The sequence below is a fragment of the Thalassophryne amazonica genome, chromosome 6 (assembly GCF_902500255.1).
Source record: "Thalassophryne amazonica chromosome 6, fThaAma1.1, whole genome shotgun sequence".
Classification (NCBI taxonomy): Eukaryota; Metazoa; Chordata; class Actinopteri; order Batrachoidiformes; family Batrachoididae; genus Thalassophryne; species Thalassophryne amazonica.
Genome location: NC_047108.1, coordinates 79,895,640 through 79,916,132, shown reverse-complemented (window position 1 = coordinate 79,916,132; position 20,493 = coordinate 79,895,640). Strand labels below are relative to the sequence as shown.

At 40.5% G+C, this 20,493-nt stretch overlaps 1 long non-coding RNA gene across 1 annotated transcript; it reads left to right on the top strand.

The window, feature by feature from the left end:
• Window positions 1-390: 390 nt before the first annotated feature.
• Window positions 391-18,949, top strand: LOC117511667. The gene is made up of 4 exons (XR_004561029.1): window positions 391-402; window positions 8,851-8,859; window positions 10,945-10,950; window positions 18,866-18,949. It is a non-coding gene; the product is annotated as an uncharacterized LOC117511667 (long non-coding RNA).
• Window positions 18,950-20,493: the final 1,544 nt, after the last annotated feature.

Here is a 20,493-nt window from a genome sequence, read left to right as displayed (position 1 = left end):
ATGAACCAGATGCGAGAGTCCATGCATGCGCTGGTGGCTTTTGAGCAGGAACAGTGCCAGGTGCAGCACATGGCGCTGCTCATGTGGAATAAATAAAAAATAAAAACCAGCCGGTACCAGTGGGACCACATCGTGCTGCTTATGTGGAATAATTTTAAAAAAAGACGAAAAAAACAAAACCACCCGGGACGCAAACTCATGCCTTTCAAAAGCTCTGGTTGCTAGTCAGCAACTTTACCACTGAGCTACAGAGCTAATCTTTGAAAGCTGCGGGAAGCTGCCTCATATCCGGAAGGACATGGCAGTATTACAAAAAAAAAAAAAAAAATTTAAATCTCACACCATATAAAAACACCGCATTTATCAAGCGGGCTATACAAATATGATCCGTCTGTTCCTCTGGTGATGACCCATGGTCACTGACATACAGTCATGAAATGACATGAATGAGAAGCAGTATGCTCTGATCATGTCCACATCTACTGGTCAGGTGCGTCCAGTCTGCTACGCGTTTCCTGCCCGATACGCGTGTCTTGTGGACGGCGCGCCGCAGCACAGACACCACATCATGTGGAACAGAGCTCACATGGGTGCCGTGATGGTCAGATCTGTCACTGCGTGTTCTGATCTGACGGGCCGTTTCAACCTGGGGGGCTGTCAGTGTCTGCTCCGTGTGCGTGCTTGCTGGCTGCAGCTTGTCACCACTGCAATATATGTTTTTATATATGTCTACATAAATACAGCAATCAGACACACATGCCTCACAGTGGACAGTTGTTAGTCCATGTCTGTTCAAACACAGTAGGTGTTGTGTAGCTGGAATGTCCAGAATGACAGATCACCACAGCTGCTTCTGTCATAGCCACACCTCCTGTCAGTTCTCAGCGCACACTCCAAAGCCACAGTTGTGTGGAACTTAGACACATTTCTCTGCCAGTACGACAGTGATCGTCTGCAGTCTGTTGTCGTGTTCTTAGTGCGACTGGCCACATATTTTCTAAGTGCCATCTGAGCAGTGTTAGGTGTTCACGTGTGTCAGCTGGAATTTGGCCGACACCTGCCACGAGAGGGTGTGATGGGTTCACACAGCGCACACACTTTGTGTTTCAGCTGCTTGCGTGCGCAAATAGTTTTAGCAACAGGTGTATGAGGCGTTAGAGGCAGGGATGATTTCACACTGTTTGCACACGATTCCTGCGTCATGCGCACTAAGTGCGCACTTCGTCCAAACTTTGCAATACATGTGAAGGGGCCTATGAGTTGCACATTTGTTCTGTATTATCAGCGCTTGAATTTGGTAATTTTGTGCATTGTTATGGTGTATTATTAGAATTTGCATTCATTATTGGAGTTTATTTTTAGTTTATGTTATCTTGTTTTGCTTTGATTGCTTTTGATTATGTTCAAATCTCTTAATCTTGTTTAGAATTTGATCAGCTGCATTTTGCACCATTTGAGCAGCAGGTTGCTTATAAGCAAAAGTGATTGCAGTTAAATTCTTGCGTTCCATTTCTACACATGAACATCACACACTAAGAGCTCGGAGACACAGTGCATGTCAAAACAGTAATAAATCACATTCGTGGTCACCGTTCTACTTGTAACCAAACCTTCACACTGATTCATGTCCCCGTATTGCACCCCCTTGTTCATTGCACATGTCCCCTTGCCTCACCCATCAGGATCAGATTACTTTAGAGTTAATCTTGCCATATTTTTCTTGGCGTAGCAGGATTTGGTTTTGCTTTTCACGGTGGACAGAAGCACACTGCAGCCTAGCTGGTCTAAAGTTGCATGTCAGGACAGACTGAGTAGGCTTACGTGTGCATGCCTATGTGTGTGTAACCAGACGCGCCTATGCAAGTAGGGACAGGTGTGTTGCCATCTGACCACACCTCCAGGCCACACGGCACCTCCTGTCCCTAACACCTGTCCCCTGCATGTGTGCAAGGACCCGTAACGCTCTTCCTGCCTCTCTGCCCTCTTCAACAGACTGGCTGTGATGGATCGAAGCAGGTCAGGTGATCTGCCGGACGCTCCGACTTGACTTTCCTTACAGCTGTGAAACCTCACTCACAGTGCTCACATCAAGCTTATCTTCCTGGCTGATGAAGTGGTCATTGCTGACTGAGCGTGACATCACTTGCAAGCTGTTGTGGATATGCTGTAGTGCTTTAGTGCAGAAAGGCTTTCGACATCCTACAATTTTGATAAGTAAATTTGATGATTTGTTTTTCTCCTTCATTGTTAGTAACCCATTCAAAATTTTATGATCTAAGTCTTTTTTTTTTGTTTTTGTCACCACTGTAATTTTGTTATTCAACAAATGATTCTTTTTGGAAAATTTTTGAATGTTGAACCACATGGGCAAAAACTGCATGCTGTTCAAGAGTCAAAGGTCACTGTGTTGCACTAAATATACTTAGATTTATAGATTCAAAGAAATGTGGGAGACTTTCAACTGAGACTGAAAGTGCCAAAAATTACATAAAATGGAAACAGGGAGACAGTGACGGACAGTTAATTTGAACTTGAATTGTCATAATGAATTAGAGGGGAGACAAATGTTTTCTTTTTATTTTCATATGGTAAATAGACTGCATTTATATAGTGCTTTCATGGTCAATGTGCTTTACAGTGATGCATCACATTCATCCATTCAAACACACAACAATGTCAGAGTTGACATGCAAGGAACTCACTACAAAATGGGAGCAAAAACAGATTAAGGACCTCGCCCAAGTGCCCTGAGTGATTTTCTTTTCTGAAGATCTTCTGGTCACAAGTCCAATAATTTGACCATCACCTCATAATTTAATTAAAAGCATTTTTTCCAAGATGTAATCTGGAAATTCTGGGATCTCAGGTTCCATCGACTGCAGCAGTATAAAATTCAAACCTTGTGCATGTGCCTCCTCCTTCACATTATTTGTAAAGGTTTCCATAAGTAACTTCATAAAAATTACTGCATATTCAGCTCTGAAGTTTTCAGTTACGATAGATACATATGAGGACCAAAGAACATCCTATTTTGACCCATGTTGGCATCTTCTACTAAGATGTAAAGTGAGTCCCTTCACCTACTCCTTTATTTTTCACTCAGGGTTGCCACAGCAGACCTGAGGTGGATTTATATATTGAATTGGCACAGGTTTTATGCTGGACGCCCTTCCTGATGCAACTCCACGTTACATGGAGAGGCGTGTTCTAACATGTGCAGTGCTCATAATTATAGAATATAGAGAGACAGGTCTATCAAGTTACTTGTGAAGCCTTGTTGCTAATTGGTGAGTCCTAGCGGTCACTGTTGTTTGAATGTACTCGTATAAGTAACTTGCAAAACAGTGGCCTGCTCAGGCTGCATTTGTCGACCGCATGCATCATAGTGGTGCGACTAGGCCGTCTCATTTCAAGGAATGCGGCTTATGAATTCAGATTGGGATAGTAGAGCACAGAAGGATTTTCTTTCACCAAAACAGATCAAATCCAGGCTTGCATCTCAGATGTATCTTCTGGCAATTTGTAGCTAAACTTTTTTTTTAAAGAAAATCCTCCTCTATACACTTCATCATGAAGATGGATAACTGGTGATACAAAATGCAAAGCTTGCACTGTGCAGAATTTCTCCAGTCACAGCCACGTAAGCCTATAACTTCTTCTGGGTATCTTGGTGGCTTTCCTCACTCTTCTTCTTCTTGCACAGTCACTCAGTTTTTCAGAACTGTCCATGCAGATTTACCATAGAGTACCATATTGTTTGCATTTCTTCATAATTGATGTAAATACAGTCCAAAACACTGAAGTGGCAGCTTTACCCTCAGAACTACCACAACTACCACAAAAAGACAGGCAGTACATGGTATTAAGAAGAGGGGTATGTAAACTTTTGATCAGGTTCATTTGGGTAGTTTGTGTTGTCATTCTGATTTGAAAAGAGTAAACACTGTTGTTTGCCAGTAAATGGCTTCACCCAACCATGAACCATGAGGGAAAAAAAAAGTTTTTGTGTTATCGTTCATATTCTCTAAAAAATTGCCAAAAAAACTAAACTTCTGCCAGGGTATGTAAACGTTTGGCCCCACCTGTATATATATATATTACACTTAGCACTGGGATACCAATTAAGTAATTATTAAGAAGACTGCACATACGGCTGAGGGTATTTTATATGATATGAGGATGTTTATATTCTATAATATCAAAGCTTATGGGCAGATTAGTAGCATCATTTAATTTGCATTGTACATGGAATATTTTTGATAAAATTTAATTTTACTTTGAGAGAAACTTTTTATCTGGGGATCAAACATTAATTTAAATTAATAATTTTGTATTATTTTTGTATATTTTTTATCATGTGAATTTCCTCAGGAAATTTATTGATTGTAATATGTTTGTGTTAAACTGTTCAGTTTCGCTCTTAAAATGATGTGTGTTCAGTTGCATTGTCGTATCTGACTAATGTCATACTGAGTCTTCAAATCTATGTGATTAAAAACTTCCATAGGAATTTTCTCAGGGAATTTATTGATAGTAATGTTTGTGTTAAAACTGTCCACAGTTTTGCTCTTAAATATGATGTTTTATTAATTGTATGTAGATGTCTAAAAGATTGTTGTAGTTTTTGTTTCAAGCGGTGATTTATGTTTAAGTTGAATTTATTTTTGCTCCTAAAATGTGTATTATCAGTTGTATGTAGATCAATAGATTATTTTTTTTTTTAGGTTTCATTATTAATTCTAGAAGATTTATTCTTATTATGTCTGAACATTTTTTTGGAGTAGCGTCTGTGGTTTACCGCTTAAGAAATGTTTTGTAACGTTTAAATTTTTTCATTTTATGTGCTTTTTGAGCAATGATGTTTAATTCTGTAAAGATGAATTCCTCTGTTATCAAGTGATATCAAGTTATTAAGTGATTTCAAAAGTTTCTCCATTATTGATTTTATATGTGAATTCCACATTGCAAGTCACTATTGGAATAAAACCTATTGAATTTTAAAACATTTATAAAGTTTGTTTTACTTATTTTTTTAGTTCTCAATCACAAAAATTGTAGATAATTGAGCAAGAACACTGTACGAACATCATATGAACAAAGAATGAGGACAGGTAATGTTCACATTCGAACATTCTACAAATGTTCATTTAATGTTCTGCTGCAACTGTTCATATGATGTTTGTGAACACTTGTGAACGTTTGTATAATGTTCATTGTTCATATGATGTTCATGCAGTGTTGATGCCACATTTGCAAACATTCTCATGCAAACATTCAATGAACATTCAAAGAACGTTTGGTTTCCGGGTGGGACAGCAGGTGTATCATTCATGGCCCAAACAATTCCATGAGTCATTGCAGGATTTTTCTTTCCTAAGACCATGGCCGCAATTTGGTGGGAGATAGGGGGGACATGTCCCCCCCACCTTTTCAACCAGGGGGGACAGAATATAGTATGTCCCCCCCACCTTCTGACATATACATATGTGTGTACTTGAAACATGCTATGCCAGTCTTATGTGCAAAACCATGTCAGAATAGTATTTTTGTTTCTGCAAGTTTGTATTTTTAGCAGCATTGACGTGTTTACAACACCTGTTTCTTGTTTGTCACATTCGGAATTTTCTGGGACTGCATTTGCCCAGATTTGAAACCAAAGATAGTTGCCTCTAGGGACTAATGTCTACACATAAGTATCAATGGACCATATGCTAATTTATTAAATTCTGAAAGTTAGAAAAGAAAATCAGAAAAGCTATACTCAACAAAAATATAAATGCAACACTTTTGGTTTTGCTCCCATTTTGTATGAGATGAACTCAAAGATCTAAAACTTTTTCCACATACACAATATCACCATTTCCCTCAAAGATTTTCTAAAAAAACAAAATACCCGTTTCTCTCAAATATTATTCACAAATCTGTCTAAATCTGTGTTAGTGAGCACGTCTCCTTTGCTGACATAATCCATCCCATCTCACAGGTGTGCTATATCAAGATGCTGATTAGACACCATGATTAGTGCACAGGTGTGCCTTAGACTGCCCACAATAAAAGGCCACTCTGAAAGGTGCAGTTTTATCACACAGCACAATGCCACAGATGTCGCAAGATTTGAGGGAGCGTGCAATTGGCATGCTGACAGCAGGAATGTCAACCAGAGCTGTTGCTCGTGTATTGAATGTTCATTTCTCTACCATAAGCCGTCTCCAAAGGCGTTTCAGAGAATTTGGCAGTACATCCAACCAGCCTCACAACTGCAGACCACGTGTAACCACACCAGCCCAGGACCTCCACATCCAGCATGTACACCTCCAAGATCGTCTGAGACCAGCCACTCGGACAGCTGCTGAAACAATCGGTTTGCATAACCAAAGAATTTCTGCACAAACTGTCAGAAACCGTCTCAGGGAAGCTCATCTGCATGCTCGTCGTCCTCATCGGGGTCTCGACCTGACTCCAGTTCATCATCGTAACCGACTTGAGTGGGAAAATGCTCACATTCACTGGTGTTTGGCATGTTGGAGAGGTGTTCTCTTCACGGATGATGCAAAGGAGATGTGTTGCACTGTATGAGGCAAATGGTGGTCACACCAGATACTGACTGGTATCCCCCCCATGAAACAAAACTGCACCTTTCAGAGTGGCCTTTTATTGTGGGCAGTCTAAGGCACACCTGTGCAATAATCATGGTGTCTAATCAGCATCTTGATATGGCACACCTGTGAGGTGGGATGGATTATATCAGCAAAGGAGAAGTGCTCACTATCACAGATTTAGACTGGTTTGTGAACAATATTTGAGGGAAATGGTGATATTGTGTATGTGGAAAAAGTTTTAGATCTTTGAGTTCATCTCATACAAAATGGGAGCAAAACCAAAAGTGTTGCGTTTATATTTTTGTTGAGTGTATGTGGGACCTCAGAAAGCCCATCTGCAATTATTGCTTGATCTCCAAAATCAGTCTATGCAAGCGAAATTATGTTCAGTATGAGCGTTGTCATTAGTGCCACTTCGGACATTAAATTCATGATAAGTAATTTATCCTAAACTTATGGTCTGTTGTTTTTCAAACTTATACAAAAACAAATCTTGAGGGAAAAAAAATACAGTATGCGATAGTTAATAATTATTAAGAGCGTGTTCTTTCATATTTATGAATACATTTTACCACATTGCAGTTGTTTTTTTTAATGAAAACTCAAGTTATCATTCTTTTTGAGTTCTACACATGTGGTGATACCTTATTTACACCAGGATGTTAATAAAATCAATGCTGGCTATTCTCAGAATAAAGTACTTATATCCTCAGTTTCAAATTGCATAAGTCAAATGGTGTCCACTTTATGGTCTTCTCAAAACATTAAAATTACTGTTCTGGATGCTCAGAATGCATCTGAGCTTATCTCGAGACCGTTGGCTTCGGCCCTGCGGGCCTCGCACTTGGTCCCCCCCCAATTTCTAGCTCTAAATTGCACCCTTGCCTAAGACAAAATGATTTGTTAAAAAAAAAGGAGGGACAATTATAAATAAGTAATGTCTATACTAATTAAAGTGTAAATAATAATAATAAATATAATAGTCTCAATAAGTATTAAAATTATTATGAAACTATGAGTTACGCCCACTACGCTAACTTGTTGCAGCAGGCGTTAAGATTGCTAGGTGACGGGGTAAGCTAATGACGCAATTGCAAAATGCTTTGTGGGCTAGACCGTCTCATTTCACACAGTTGGTTCTGCCTCTGGTCTTGGAAGACCAGATCATTGTATATCGCATCACCTGAGACACAGGTACTGTTCTGCAGCTATCATTCTGATCAGCTTTAAGAGATTAAGCACGTTTCACTGATGATCAATAAGTCAGAGTGCAGCTATACTAACACCCCAGTCACCTGATGCTATAACCTATAAATCATTATGTAGAAGGGGATAACAGTATAGTCAAGTTGTAAAATTGCAAATATTGCTGATTTGACAAGTGTTCAGTCATTCAGAAAGCAGGAGACATCAACATTTTACCTGGAAACGTGATTTAGCAAATCAAATACAAACAGCACAGAGGGGTGAAAAACATGCAGGACAAGGAGAACTGAGAATTTGCACTGCTGCACCGTATTGACAGGAGAAAGATAACGTCCATTTGGTTTGTGCTTATGTTTGGCTTGACTTTCCAGTAAGTGGACATAACAATGTCATCACTGAATCCAGTGTTGTTGTAATTAATTGACAGGAACAGTATAAATAACACAATATTAAAAGTGAATCACCTTTTAAGTATTTGTGTGTGCGCATGTGTGTGTGCATGAGCGAGATAGCAAGAGAAAAAGAGAGGTCAAAGCAGCCTGAAGGCCATTGTAAATTCCTCACTTGCTCAACCAAAGACATTCTTCTCTCCTGTTTTTCTTTCTAATCTCTATGCTCAGATTACCAGCTAGAGGGTCCGACCAGATGAGAGGAGACCAGGGTGGCATGCGTGCACGCACACGTGCCCACTCACAAACACATATGACATTTACAGACAAGCATCAGCCAGTGTAAAAAGCCAAACGTGGTGCTCATTCTCACAGAGTGGTGCTGTGTTAATGATGCATTTGATGTCCTGTGAATGAAACGAAAACACATTTAACATCATTACCTGAGAGTTTGTTTTTGGAATTCAAAGAAAACAGCCTCCTATGGAGAATGTTGAGAGGTCTTCCACATGGTTGACTGCCCCCAATGCCACCAACATACCCCCCCCACCCACAATCAACAACACATACTATTTAAAAGCACAAAGCCTTTCCAGATGTGTTGATGACAGTATGTCTATAATATTGCCATCTGAATTGTGGCTGTTCAACCTGAGTTGATTATAGTCCAAATTAAAGAAAAATTACCTGGAGCTGTTTACCTTTCCCATATGGCCCCCCCAAAAAACAAAAACAAACAAACAACAAACATTTGGCATTGTTAGAAAAGGTAAACATGTAGATCTAAACAGACATTCAATTTCAGACCTAAATATTTTCAAGTTAGAAATTGGTTGTGAAATAAAACCCAGAATGTCCTCATGAGTGTATGGGAAGCTTTATTTGTCTTGGCAAATAAATTACAGATCTGTGAGCAAGCTGACAAAATCTCAAGTGCAGGCACTGAACACACTGCTGACCACCGCTTGATTTCACTGGAAAAAATGGATTACATTTATATAGCGCTTTTTCATCTGCATCAGATGCTCAAAGCGCTTTAATATTATGCCTCACAAAACCGATGTCAGGGTGCTGCCAGGCAACGCGCTCACTACACACCTGGAGAAACCTGGGGATTAAGGACCTTGCCCAAGGGCCCTTAGTGATTTTCCAGTCAGGCTGGGGTTTGAACCGAGGATGCTCTGGTCTCAAGCCCAATGCTTAACCACTAGACCATCACCTCCCCAAAGAAGAGATGGTACCTTGACATATGCACAAATTCAATCCCCGCACTGGCATGCAATCTAGCGTGCCAGAGAGTAAACTCATTGTTATACAAATAATAAATGTTTATGAGTCCAATGGTACGAATATTTCATAAGGTGAATTCAGTTCAATTTATTTATTTCAATTTCAATTTATTTCCTTTATATAGCGCCAAATCACAACAGAGTTGCCTCAAGGCACTTCACACAGGTAAGGTCTAACCTTACCAACCCCCAGAGCAACAGTGGTAAGGAAAAACTCCCTCTGAGGAAGAAACCTCAAGCAGACCAGACTCAAAGGGGTGACCCTCTGCTTGGGCCATGCTACAGACATAAATTACAGAAATAATTCACAGAACAATTCACGGACGAATATACAAGAATTGCTGTTGGTGCACAGGACAGGAGGATCGCCAACACAAACACAACTCCCATCTCTGGATGGAGCTGCACCTTAAACAGAGAAAAAACAGAATCAGGCATCAGAAAGACAAAAAATACTGTATAATTTGGCAGCATTAATCAACAAGAAAAACAGAAGAAATACTAAGGTGATCACCGGCCGCTAGCCCTAAGCTTCTCTAAAAGACCCAGAATTTAGGTGACGTTGAGGCCGCGGCCTACTTCTAACATGAATTAAAAGAGTAAAAAGCGTAAAACAAAACTGCACCAGTATGCTAGCCATATGAAAGGGAAAATAAATGCGTCTTAAGTCTGGACTTGAAGTCCTCCACAAGAATCTGATTGTTTTATTGACGCAGGGAGATCATTCCACAGAACAGGGGCACGATAAGAGAAAGCTCTGTGACCCGCAGACCTCTTATTCACCTTAGGGACACAAAGTAGTCCTGCACCCTGAGAACGTAAAGCCTGGGCCGGTACGTAAGGTAGGGAGGTGCCAGTCCATGAATAATTTTATAGGTTAGTAGCAGAACCTTAAAATCTGATCTCACTAGGACAGGAAGCCAGTGAAGAGACACCAAAATGGTTGTAATGTGGTCAAACTTTCTGCTTCGTGTCAAAAGTCTGGCTGCAGCATTCTGAACCAATTGGAGACCCCTAATGCTAGACTGCGGTAAACCAGAAAATAGAACATTGCAGTTGTCCAGTCTAGAAGAGATGAACACATGGATCAAGGTCTCAGCATCAGCCATAGACAGGATGGGACAAATCTTCGCTATATTTCGCAGGTGGAAGAAAGCAGTACTAGTAATATTTCTAATATGGAGACCAAAGGACAACGAAGGATCAAAAATTACCCCAAGGTTCCTCACTTTGTCAGTGTGATGTATGACACACGAGCCGAGGCTGAGTGTTAACTGGTGAAATTGATGCCGATGTCTCTCTGGACCAAGAACCATCATTTCAGTCTTTTCAGAGTTTAAAAGTAGGACGTTTCTAGACATCCAACTTCTCACTGATGCAAGGCAATCGTCTAAGGATTTTATGTGAACGAGATTACCAACAGTTATCGGCATATATAACTGAGTATCATCTGCATAGCAGTGAAAGGTAATCCCAAAATGCTGCAATATGTGCCCAAGGGGTGGTATATAAAGGGAGAAAAGCAGGGGGCCAAAACAGACCCCTGAGGAACCCCAAATTTCATGTCACTAAGGATAGAGGTAGTGTTACTGTACAAAACAGTGAGAATGACTGGTCAAGTATGACGTCAGCCATGCAAGGACACTCACAGTAATCCCAAAATGATTTTCCAGCCTATCAAATAGAATATGATGATCCACTGTATCAAATGCAGCACTGAGATCTAACAGCAACAGAACCGTAGTGGTGTCCGAATCCATTGTAAGCAGAAGATCATTCACCACTTTAGTGAGAGCCGTTTCTGTGGAATGATATTTTCTAAAAGCAGACTGCAGCGGCTCAAAGAGATTATTCTCAGTAAAATAGTCTACAAGCTGCCGTGACACCACTTTTTCCAGAATTTTAGAGCAAAATGATAGATTTGATATCGGCCGATAGTTTTCAATACACTAGGGTCAAGATTAGGTTTCTTAAGTAATGGTTTAATCACTGCATATTTGAAACATTTAAGAACAGATCCAGAAGTTAAAGAAAGATTAATAATTTCCAGCACTATCGGCCCAAGAGTGGGACACAGGTCCTTAAACAGTTTTGTTGGTATAGGATCAAATAAACAGGTTGTGCTTTCTGTTGACGTTACGAGTTTCGTCAGCATGTCTAGAGAGATACCATCAAATTCTGTAAATCTAGATAATACCTCAGTAGTGGCGCCCACCTCAATAGCAGGGTGTAGTGACTGGGTTAAGGCATGCTGGGATATGTTCAACCTATGTTATCTATTTCTTCTCAAAGTAATCCAGGAAATCTTGTGCTGTTTAAAGGAGATGCGAACTACAGGTGGTTGTCCATGAATAAGTGTTGCCACCGTGTTGAACAAGAACTTTGAGTTATGCTGTTTTTGTTGATGATATCAGAGTAATAGGTCCACTTTGTAGCCAATAGTGCATGCTTATAGTCTAAGATAGCATCACGCCATGCAAGGTGGATACTTCTAATTTTGAACAACACCATTGTCCATTCTAGACCTCTTGCTTTATGCTGAGGTCACGCAGGTAATCATTGAACCAAGGTGAGGGGGAGTGGGGGCAATTTGGGGTGAGCGCGGTTTCAACACAGGTGGTGTAATCATGTCGAGTGTCATTTTGAGCACTGAGTTTAAACTATCCACAAGTCTGTCTACTGACTGGGTATTTGTCAAAAGTGAGGCTAAGACATCAGGAAATCTAGCTTCTAGTTCAGTCTTAGTTGAGGAGTTGATGCATCGCCGTAATGATAAATAAGGTTGTTGTTCCACTAAACACGGCAGTGAAACTGTAAACTTAATAAGTGAGTGATCAGAGACCACTGATGTAAGAGGCATGATGTCAATATTCGAGACAGCAATACCACGTGTGAGAACCAGATCCAGGGTATTTCCACTAATGTGTGTCGAATCCCGAATGCATTGCCAAAATCCTAATGCATCCACAATTTCCATAAATGATTTTGCAGAGGGGATCAGAAGGCTTATTTATATGAACGTTAAAGTCACCAGTGATCAGAATGTTATCTGCTCTCGTTGACAAGTTAGAAATGAACGCACCAAATTCATCTAAGAATTCAGAATATGGGCCAGGAGGCCTATATACAGTGGCAAAGTAATACGGCTGATTTTTATTCTTCTGACCTCGGCAATGCGTAATATCCTGAGCGGAGCGGAGAATCAGATGCTCAAACGAGTTATATTTGTGACCCCCAACCGCTAATAAGCTAAACCTAGATTTATAAATAAGAGCTACACCCCCGCCTTGCTTCGCATCATGAGGGACGTGACTAAATGTATATGCTGGTGGGCAGGCCTCATTTAAGGGGAGGACAGCTGTAGGTTTAAGCCAGGTTTCACATAACCCAATCATATCTAAGTGATGATCAATAATTAAATCATTAATCAACAATGATTCTGAGGACAGTGATCTTATGTTAATGAGACCCAGTCTAAGGACCTCAGTGGGGTTGACAGTTGAGCTGTTTGGGTTTAGGGGTGGTTCCAGAGTGGCATATATAAGATGCCTAGAAGTAGGTTTAGGTTTGAGACATTCCACACGCATTGTAGGTAGCAGACATGAAACCTTTGATATTGCTGAAACAACCATTGGGCCATCCTCAATTTCAACATGATCCAATATAGTAATGGGTATTAAGTTTGCAAAGCATATCCCTCTATGATTTTTATGGACACGGGAGCAGGCCACGGTCTCAACTTGTTGTGAATGATGGAATGTTCCATTCATGACGTTCATGAAATATTTGTTCCATTGAAAGAATGAAAAAAAACATTCACTATTTGTTTTAAATAACGGCTAAAATAGATCCTTATCATTTGATATTTTATTAATTTATAAACAACAGAAAAGTGACTTAATTACATTTTGGTGTGTGTCACTGGTGCTTTGACGTCAACAGTCCAACACTAACTTTAAACAGGAGTCCAAAATTGTTCTCAGTCTACTTGCAAAAAACAATTCTGACGATGTAGCCCATGATGCCGTGCACTGAACTCGTGTACAGACTGCTGTGTGCACTTTTCTCAGTCTAGCAAAAAATCGGCCTCAGAAATTTGTCCAGCTTTTCATCCTAACAGCTCTTCATGCCTCCATACAGCTTGGCGTACTGGATTGTTTATTTGTGTTAGAAGAATTAGCACCATCAATTAACTCCTTCAAATCATCATCCGGCAGCAAAACAAACTCCGCCATGTTTAGCTAAACGTACCCCCACTAGTGTGTGCGCACACATGGCTGACGCAGCGTGCAATGGTACAAAATGTATGGAACCAAATTTGCACAGTAATGCGACACAACACAAATAGGACGAGTAATCCATTGTCATGTGACATACAAGCACCAATCAAATGACAAGGATCTACTCAGCCTTTATACAAAAACTGTTGTATACGTGCACGGCTGCATGCAGTGTGCAAAGTAAATTTTTAAAATGTTCAAAATCTCTGGCACACATTAATTTTGTGAACTACACGTGAACATTGCACCAATTCAAAAACACTGTGTGTTTGAGTCATTGCGTCAGTGCAGCACATCACAGCGCAGCTCATCTGAATGATTATGACTAGATGTTAAATCTATAATATGCATAATTTCACAGATACTCATGAGAAGGAATGAAAATGCAATGGTTTTACCAAGCCATTACAGTAGAAATATTACAAATAATTACCTTTGAGATGATTCCAAATGCGTTCTACACCTCATGAAGCACACGAAAAAAGCTGCAGCTGTAGAACATTCCTCTTTGATTCTGGGAGAGATTAGAGGTAGTTTCATCAGCCAAACTCTGAGAGCAAATGATTAATCCATGACAAAATAATTATTTTGTATAACGCAGCATCCAGTGGCACAAATTGCAGCCTCTAGCGTGACAAAGAGGGTCGCATTAGCGCAAAGAATTGCACGGCAGTGGGGGGTTAAATGCATGCAAGTGTCAAGGTGCCTTCTGCCTCCACTCCACACAGCACTTGCAAGCTGAACTGCTGATATTCATAGATGTGTTCAAAGAGTCCATACTATTGTACTGTCAATGACTGCCCTCTTGGAGCTCAAGCCAGACTGCTGTGGTCAATGTGTGACAAGTAACTAGGACTGAATGCTGTGAAGAATCACCCTTGTAAATATGTTGACCAGCAATCAGGCAATCAGACTTTTCGTTCTAGAGAGGGACAATCAGACATTTCCTCCAGTCTGTTGGGATGACACCTGTCTTTGGAAACAAAGAATGCTTGCAATAGCAGGGGAACAACATGTCCACCTGGCTGATGGTGTTCAGAACCAGTACTGCAGATCTCTACCTCTTTACTGACCCTCTGCAGTTTCACCACCTTTGCAATCTCATGAACATTCAGTGGCTAACCACAGACCAGTCCCCAGAATCCCGGCACCAAGGATGTCCAACAACTGCTCAAAGTAGCCAGCCCAAGACACCAACAGCAGAGTCATGTATCATCAACACTGTAGAATCATTTGCCATCACTGTGATGGGTAGAGGTGTATGTTTGGAGGAATGTAGTGCTGCAATTCCTTTGTAAGCAGGCCAAACGCCACTTGGACCACAGATGGTGTGTCACCTGCTCACAGATTCCGCAAACAAATGTCTCCTTGTCTATCCACACAGCCTGCTTTCCCAAGTCTTGATACAGCTTGGAATTACCACCAAGCTGTGTAGTACTAGTCCCCACCATGCAATCTGGGGTGTCCTCAGAGACAAACACCTTCTTCTGTGAACAGAGGCAGCTTGCAGTGCATCCAGAAAGTATTCACAGTGCTGCACTTCTTCCACATTATTTTATGTAACACCTTTATTCTGGAATGGATGAAATTAATTTTTTTCCCCTCCAAATTTTACTCAGAACACCCAAATGACTATGTGAAAAAGCTTTATTCCTGCATACAAATATCCATTCAGTTGCATTATTTTGAGTATTATAATATCAGTCAAATTCCATTTGTTTTTTTTCTTGATTTTGTCGAACTTTGTGTTTCAGCTACCAGCTGTGAGTTGTTACAAAGTGTCTAACAGTTTAATGATAACTTCAACCTTCCTATAGGGTCGGCAGGTCGCCACTGCCATCAAAGTCCACCAAACATTGCTTCTTCTGTGCATTGATGGGACACACATGGAATGTCGCCAATATTTGGAAAACATTTCCTGTTTCAGTCGAATAATAGGTAACTAAATTAGAGCAAATGCTAGTAAACTACTGCAATGATACACAGTGCTAGGAAGTACACACCATGTCATAAGACAAATTGAAAAAATGATGAATATTGAATACGCAGTAGAATTACAAAGTGAATATCATGTGATGATGGGAAATGCAGTCATCCGGAGAAAGTTTTCTACTTTCACCACGAGTAGTTGCCTTTTTTGTGCTACGTTTGTCCTGCCTTAGCCAAACTTTCATATACAGTAAATTATTGGATTTTTCTTACAGAGGTCTGCTATTAAAAATCGAATGAAACAAGAAAGAAAAAAAAAACCCAACATGCTCACCATCTTATTAGCAACCACAATCATTTGGGTTCCACTATCGATAAACAAAAACACAAAAACTGGTGAAATTATTAAGTTGATGTTAAAAAAGTAAAGAAAAAAAATAGGACTTTCACAAAGGTATGAGGCTTTTTAACCAAATTTATCCATATTCCTGTACTTCAAATATATATATATATATATATATATAACATTTTTGTTATTAAAAATGCATGTCCCATTGTAACAGAAAAACGGGTATGCTTAAGATTGTATTTAAAAGATTAAGCAGAATTGAGTTTCTGACCTTTGCTGCCAGTCCATTCCACAAAGTCAGAGCATGATAAGCAAACATTCTACATCCTGTTGACTTCCTCTTAACTTCAGGAACACAGACAAAACCTGCATCCTGAGACTATACTGCACGAGATGGTACATAAGGCTCGATAAGTTCTGTAAGATAAGAAGGCACACATCCATTCATAATTTTGCAAGCCAACACAACCCTAAAACTTGCTCTCACATTCATTTTATTTTATTTTATTTTTTAATTTTATTTAACCGTTATTTAACCAGGAATAATCCCATTGAGATTCAGAATCTCTTTTGCAAGGGGATTCTGGCCATAGGAAGCCAATGAAGGGAGGCCAATACAGGTGTGTGATGTGGTCAAATATAGTTCTTGTTAAAACTCTAGCAGCCTTATTTGTAATCATCTGAAAGTATCACATACATTATGGTAAACCAAAAGTAATACCAGTAGTCAATTCTGGACAACACAAAGGCATGAATCAGTATTTTGGCATCCTCCATAGACAGGATAGGGGAAAAGGAAAGAGGACGGCCGGTGACAACTTGGCACAGGACCCCGGACAACGAACTGAAGACCATCAAACTTGTCCTGGGGAGAGGCAAAGCGGGCAGCCCAAGACCGAACATGCTGGAAATCTGCAGTTGGATGCCCTTCATTCCAGTTGAAACCCAGAGGATTAACGACGAACGAACGACCATAGACAGGATAGCTCTAATCATTGCAATGTTGTGTTGGTGAAAATGCGCAGTCTTTGCCACCTCTCCAGTATACTGGTCCAAAGACAATGCTGGATCAACAATCACACCAAGCTTTCTAACCCTTTCACAATGATGAAACACACAGTCACCCGATTAAATAGCTGTCTCTGTCTAGCAGAGCCAATATCAATCATCTCAGTGTCCCTCTTGGTTCAAAAATAGAGTTGAATGAAATCCAGCTTTTCACTCCAGTTTTGGATATTGAGAGACAAAACCTAGTAAATAGGTATGCATATCTGCGGATCATCAGCACAGCAATATTATACCTATGTATGACCTGAGCAAGAAGTGCTACTGTACATAAAGTGAGAATAATAATGGGCCTGGAACAAACTCTGAGGTACTTCAAACTGAACACGCTCAAATGAACTTGGCCGGTAAGATCTCAACAATGAAAATACTGCACCAGACATGCCAAAAATAATTTTCTCTTGTCTTCAACAAAATCAAGTCTATGAAAAGCTGCAGTCAGATCAAGCAAACAGCAACACTGACATGGAATCTGCATCCATAGCGAACAACAGATTGTTCTCTATTTTAGTGTTTGCAGTCTCAGCAAAATAATGTGGTCTAAATGGCAACTGTGAACGCTCAAGGAGATATTTGCTGACAGATGTGTAAGAAATTGTTCAGAGACTGTTCAGAGAAATTTTGTCCCCATCCACCCCTTTGTATTTTTGTCCAATTAGTTTATTACTTCTTGAGCAAAAACAATCAAAAATAACTTTCACCTGCCACTCACGTGAGTGTGCACGCAGCTCACACACAGCTGGGTTAATCATGATTCATGTCATGATGACAAATGGGAGCTGAGGGTTGTAGGAAGATGCCTTGTCCAGGGCCAGAGACACTGACCACCTGTCACCCCTGGAGCCATCAGTCAGACCAGAATCCAAACACTGCTGCTGCTTTAGTTCCTATCATGATAAACTCTGCATTTTAAAAAAATAATTTCACTGTATTTCATGACTTTCCCATTTATTCTTAGTCATTTTGTACTCCCCCACCTGACTTCCTCTCCTATTTTTGGCTGAAACTGCAAAGCTAAATAAGCCATATCAGATTATATAAGTCTGTGGTTTTCAAACTGTGAGGCATGCCCCCCTTGTGCCACCCCAGAGTTGTTTGGGGGGTGGGGGTGCAAGGGATGGGTATCGAGAGCCGGTACTTTTCGAGAATCGTTAAGAAATGATTCAGTCCACTGACATCAGTAGCCTTTTTGCTTAAGGAGTACCTTATCTGTCCTTCAGAGCGGCCGTTGTTTTTGAGGGTGTTTTATTGGGAAAATTATCATTTCTTTATGTTGATTGCAGACCCTGCAGTGGGTCTGCAATCAACGGCTTCTGCAGTGACTGTTGTTGAAGCTTGAAGCAACAAAGCAGTGCGCCGACCAGCGATCAAGGATCCAGTGACCAATTTCATATTTATTTGCTTTAAGACTCAATAAAATATTATTGACATAGAAAACCTGTAATATTGACATGTCTATAAACAAACTGCATGTATGCACAAATCACTGTATGTCTGTCAACTTATCAAAACAAACGTGACACCAAGAGGTTATATGTGAGACCCACCTTCCTTGTAGTCATTACGAAGCCGGCGGAGTAGCAATTTCTCATCCCTGCTTAGCAAATATTCTGCAATATCCACAGTTTCAGACCCTGGACTTCATCTAACCATCCGTCAGTTGCCTTCAAGGGGTCAGAATTGTGTTTGTCTCCAACTATCAACAAGGACTGGTCATTTTTGACAGCAGCTCTCTCCTCCTCCATTGTTGGCACCAAAGGTAGTTTCTGTACCGATGCAGCATACGCAAGGGCAGCCAGCTCTTCTTTCCATTTCTGTCTACTGCCGTATGCAGTCCTGGTTGTAACAGGCAGTCCGCGGCAATTACAAAAATGCTTTAAATTGTCAACTTTCCAGCAATTGAAATGGTCCAAATCATAGCACTCCTCGCTGCTTTCCGCTTCTTTGAATGTGGATTGGTAGCCGAAAAATTTAGCGTACCCATAATGCACCGTGCGGCCCGAGATGTGCACTTCGCTTATTCATTCATTCATTCATTTGTTCTCTGAGGGGGGCTCACTCTCCCACACTTTGAAAATCGCTAGTATAAGTTATTAGGCTACTGTAAGGGGGGCTATCTGCAAAAGCATTTGTTAAAATTCTGATGTTAAAGTTAAAAATGATTGGGGTTTAATGTTAAACCTCTGTAACATCCCACAATGGTAAGACTGTAACTCCTTTGGCTGCCACAGACACTGAAGTTTTGTCGACTAAAATAAGATTAGCCTCCTTTGTACTAGGCTAAAAACTTTGGTTGGATAAATCAAATCAAATCAAATCAATTTTATTTATATAGCGCCAAATCACAACAAACAGTTGCCCCAAGGCGCTTTATATTGTAAGGCAAAACCATACAATAATTACGGAAAAACCCCAACGGTCAAAACGACCCCTGTGAGCAAGCACTTGGCGACAGTGGGAAGGAAAAACTCCCTTTTAACAGGAAGAAACCTCCAGCAGAACAAAGCAAAACTTAGCCGACTAAGTGCTTTGTGCAACGACTAACATCAAAAAATTAGTCACTAAGTGAGTTTAGTCCACGAAACAAGATTAGACCCCTTTATGAAACTGGGCCCTGATGACTTACATTATTTTGGCAAAGGTGTGTAATATGACCTCTTCAAGGGAAAGCTATAACTTTTTAACAGCCAACACGAGGGGGGAAAGCACATAAAGAATACAGTGAAACCATGAAGTAATTTCTCCACCTTCTCATCCTTGGCTGAACCTCCCGCAGCGCGAGTCCTCCCACTTGAACAGGTGTGTGCAGAAGAAAGAGGGGAAAGGGGGAAAAATGATGAAAAGAAAGGGTGGAAATAAAGAGCTGGAGCACCTGTTTTTGGACTCTTGTGCCTTCCTTTTGCAGGCTCAGACGTGCAACACCGCCCCACCCCAAACAACACAATCATGTTTCACGTCTTGCTCAGCTATATGAACTCGAGTCATTTTTCAGGGGTTTGACATCAGCAGAAATCGGAGGAAAACTACAGCTCGAACCGACGACTGTGGTCACTACGTATGACTTTTTGAAAAAAAAATTGAAATTCAAACCTTACCCCACAGAACTTTTCAGCTGAGTTGACAGGAGCAGAGATGTGTGTAAAGTAAGATAACCACACAGAAAGGTGTGTCATTTGAAAGCTGGTTAACAGCATTTGGCAGCACTGTAAAGGTTTGTTAATCGGCACCTTCACATTTCAAAGGAGCACAAAACAAAGACGGCTCTGAACGGGCCAAATCATTCATGTCTATAAACTGCAGGTGTATCTGTCAAGTGTTCATGTTCACATGTTCAGTCAACGTTAAAATAATGGTTACAGCGTCCAGGATACAGTGAGTTTGAAATGA